The following is a 4,763-nucleotide window of genomic DNA, read 5'->3' on the forward strand; positions in this document are numbered from 1 at the left end:
AGGGGTTTTGTCACTGGTTTTGTTAATAAGATGGCACTAATTTCTAGTTTCGATTCTGTAAGGAGCATCACGACTTTATCTAAAAAGTAATCGTAGAATCTATGTTTTGTTTAATGTTTTCAGCAGAATACTTATCCAAATTACACTAGCCATCCAGTTGTATATGCTTCAACAAAATAAATCAATATAGAAAAGGAGAAAAAGTGAAGGCAACTAATGCCGAAAGAAAATTGTCAGGAAAAAGTGCACAAATATTAGTGTTTATCTAAACACAAAGTGAAGTTTCAATGTTACTTAATTTAGCAAAGTTTATGCATAATCTTCATGGCAGCACACAGGGTTACCAAATTCCATGTGGATGAAGAAAATTTTGAAGCTACTTCTTTTTTTATCTATATTATTAAAAGAGAATTAATTTATGAACTGTACATACAGATACCATGCCATAGCTTTACATGCAACCCTAATTTTATACACATGTAGATATTACAATAGAGATTACAAGATACGCCATTATAGCGCATAAACTCAAGTACCTACATTCCGTATGTTGTAACTTTCACTATTGAACAGGACATCCTTGGGCTACAACCCCAGGAGCTGTAGGGCATGTAGCCAAGGGACAATGATCGTCAAATGTCAAACCCCACCAATCTACGCCATTTATATCTTTGCTTTGAAGAGTCACATACGCTAATAACGCCATGAAAGCAATCCCAGCATCCAATCCAGCTGATAAAATGTAATTGTGTCTTGCCCACCAACTCTTATATTTTCTGTAAATATAACAGTTGAAGAAGATTCCAACAACACCCCATGATATATAGTTTACTGCCCTTGCTGGGGGCATGTTCATTGTAGCTCCTAGGATTACAGGCATATTGATCAGTCTAATCCATCTTTTCTCTGGGAAAACTTTTGTTAGTAACCAAACTGGTACAGGGGCTAGTAAACCAATGAGGAAGAACCAATTTAGTTTCACGTATACTCCTAACGCTCCAAACATACGTAATGGTCCAATCACACCCCATATGATAGACGCATTGTAGAACACATCGTCGCTGGGACACGTCCATGGACTTCCGTCAGGTAACTTTGATGGATCACATATGTTCTCTACCGTTGTCAATAGCCACCATGACGTTCCGAAGTATACAGATGATGCAACTACTGTACCCGCCAACTAAACAAATCAAAACATACAGGTTATTAATTCCGGGGATTTTAAAAGACGGAGAAGATATAAGTTTGTACAAGGAAAAGAAGAAGATGATCAGAAGTTGATAAAAACCTGAACTACAAACATGGCCTTAGGAGGGATCTTCATGTAATGACCAAGTTTAAAATCTCCAAGAAAAGTCAAGGCTTGAGTCATACTGATATAACCATAGGTCTTAAAAGCCACATTTGCAAGAGGTTTCCCCGGATATAAGTATCCAATAACCAATTCAGTGATCACATTTAATCCAGGTGCCTGCAAGCATTACATAAAACACTAAATTGCTGTATACCAAGCACGTTGACATGACAATCGTTGCGAAATTTAGGCTGCATATAAGTTTCTTGTTGATTGGTAAAGACAGATTTGCTCTTAAGTTAAGAGTTTTACCTGATTTGTGGTAGCTGCGATTATACCGATAGGTAATGTGAAAAATAGAGCTAATGCACAAGCAAGTAAAATTCCCCAATATGGAAGTTGCAATTGTCTACCGAATCCTTCGCATGCAATAAGAGCAAGAGCCACCATAATAAACAACATAGTATAAAACCACCATTGAGGAACTGGTTCATAACTTCTCATCAATCTATTATGTACATCTCCAATATTATCATGAACCGCTGCTCTGGTTTGTCTCCACATTTTTGCAATAGTCCTGTACATTCATTATGATCAAGAAACGCATGAATTTCAAAGTAAAAGTGTGCATAGAAGAGTGCCATGCACATGTGAGAAATGAAATGTACGTACCTTCCATGGAAGAGTGCAACATGTGAGAGGGTTGCTGTAAGAGTTGCAAAGCTTAACCAATATGCGAAAGCAAAGAAAATGCTCAAATAAACTGGGCTGTAAGCATCATATCCAACTTGGTCGAATTGGAACGTATCCGCATTAAATGCCCGTGAGAGATTGTATGGCTCGCCGGTAGAGGTGAACACATGGGAGGAATAGATAGGGAACCGTTTTGCTTCATATATATTATTCCAATAAGAAATAGGAATGCAAACATAAACAATGAGGAAGAAGCCAGCAAATATGTTCACAATGGCGAAAGCCGGAGTAGCTAAAGGACTTCCTAAGAAGCTAGCTACAGTGTTCCAATCAAAAGCGAATGAACCAACACCAAGGCCATGGAGACCAGAACCAATTTGTTGCGCTGTGATTGAGTCTTTCCATATCCAGCAAACCAAGGATAGAGATGTAATCGAAGGAAAGAAGTAACCTGGATTACATAGTATGAAAAACTTGCTACTAAGACACCCAAAAAGAACTGTAATCTTGTTAGCCCTTCTTTAGGTCTCCTCTCTACTTCATGCAATGCTCTACAACCGATCAAGCATAAGAAACAACAAAAAGTAGAATTATATAATGTGCCGAACACGATTATAACTAACACCAAATTGAAGATTTAACTAACCTGAAAAGTGAGACTTGAACAAGATTTGACGGCCACCACATATATGGAGAATCCACAAGGTATTTTCTGAACAAACCAGCCCAGCCATATCCCAACATCTGAATTACAAATAAATGAGCAAAAACGATTAAGTATTTTGTAGTTCCAACCATGCATGGTATATACAGTAACTAAGTTAAAGGTTGTAACAATGCTCCACTTGTTCTTATATATAATACCTGTGTAGTTTGTGTCAACAACATTGCAGCCATAGGATGCAAGTTCTTATGATAAAAAGCTTTGACAATCGTGATAATATTGACAGCATAGACACCACTTGATCCCGTATTTGCAAATATTGTGATCAACACATGTTCTTTCATATTGAATGGTCCTGGATTAAGCGTAAATTTCCAATTCGTCAATGGGATGGTTATGGATTTCGTCGGAAGAGTTGCTGCCATTATTTTTCCGATAGGTAGAACAACAATTTGAATACAAACTGAGGACAAAGAAAGCGGGTTCTGGCGGTAACCAAAGAATTGTCCCAAGAAAGCTAGAAGTGCACATGAAGTTATCCCTAGAAACCATGTTCTGAACGTTAGACAAGGCAATGTCGGGTCGTCTGTTATTGGAACCGTTAACCTGACTTGCTCTATTGGTGCATCGTTAATTTCTGCAAAGAAAAATGATCATATATAAGAACCTGAACAAAACATATAATTTGTTTATAACAGTATGCATGCATATGAACATATCAGACCTTCAACTTTTGAATTCGAGGAGGCATGGTCGATCGAAAATGCGGCATTATCGGTTGAATCTACAGTCATTTCCAAGGTTCCTTAGGTTTCTCTCCTCTTTCTTTGTTAAGCTCCCTAAGAGAGAAGAACTAGAGAACAGATTCTCAATATTCTCTCATCACTAAATATATACTTGCATGGATTCATTTGGTAATTGTTTTATTTTCTGTTGTTCTTTAGCCAACTATTTCTAAGAATAATCAACCTAAGCTGGTTTTACTAATTTTGTTCATACGATTTGAATATTGTTTCATATATATATCGTGTATTTGGCCGCTTTACCAGTCAGGTACCTCAATAGAAACAAACAAACAAACTCATGATCCATTTCCATGAAAGTTATTTATGCTTGTTTTCTGTACCATGGATTAATCCTTTGCATGGTACAGCATGCCTATGCCTTGATCTTAAAATTTTCGATTATTTCCTTTAAATTTAAGAAAAAAGAAAGAAAAAAAAAACAAGAACCCAGGAAAATTAAATAGACGAAAAGGAAACTCTGATACTTATTTTCATTAAAGTAAACCAGATTCGACTTAAAAGAACTCAATTGTGCATGATGAGCATATATGCAAGTCGGCATACATGGCCGCATTAGCCGGGGAATAATTTGAGTGACGATTTACGCCACTTTTTTTTTGGCAGATTACAACGGACATTTATAACTATCAATTCAAACTTCTTGCTGAACAGTGGTTTCAGTCAGATAAGAAATGAGTAAAAGGTACAAAGTTTTCAGTCAGATAAGAAATGAGTAAAAGGTACAAAGCTTGACCAAGGCCTTGTTTGGTAAAATTTATGATTATCTATTTACGATTATAGATAATCATAAATTGATAAATGATTTTGATATAATCATTTATAAAATAAATTTTTCCAGACACTTTTTTTCAAATAATTGATTATCTTAGAATGATAATCTCAAAAAGGAGAGGAAAGAACAATGATTTAGGATTTTTTTTAGTCCTACGTAGTTTTTATGTCTCTCTTTTGATAGTTTAGAAAAAATAAGAAGAAAAAATTCAACTTGAGTTAGTTGGAAAAAATAATTTATTATAATAAATTTTCAAAACAACTTTTTTCAGTTTATGGAAATAATGGATTTTTTAAATTATGATTAAAATAAACAATTATTATAATGATTACCAAACACATATAAAATCCATTATAATCTGCATAATGGATTATGGGCTGATAATCCATTAAAATAATGGTTACCAAACAGCCCTTTGAGTTTCATGGGTACACAATGCCCTGCATTCAAGATTTAGCACGAAAATGCAAAACATATTCATGGAAATGGAAAAGAACCTGTTTAAATGGAATAGAATCCAGATACAAATGA

At 35.4% G+C, this 4,763-nt stretch overlaps 1 pseudogene; it reads right to left on the reverse strand.

Annotated features, from left to right (window-relative positions):
- Nucleotides 1-562: 562 nt before the first annotated feature.
- LOC113351814 lies at nucleotides 563-3,493 on the reverse strand (annotated as a pseudogene).
- Nucleotides 3,494-4,763: the final 1,270 nt, after the last annotated feature.

Source organism: Papaver somniferum, chromosome 2 (assembly GCF_003573695.1).
Source record: "Papaver somniferum cultivar HN1 chromosome 2, ASM357369v1, whole genome shotgun sequence".
In the NCBI taxonomy this organism is placed as follows: domain Eukaryota; kingdom Viridiplantae; phylum Streptophyta; class Magnoliopsida; order Ranunculales; family Papaveraceae; genus Papaver; species Papaver somniferum.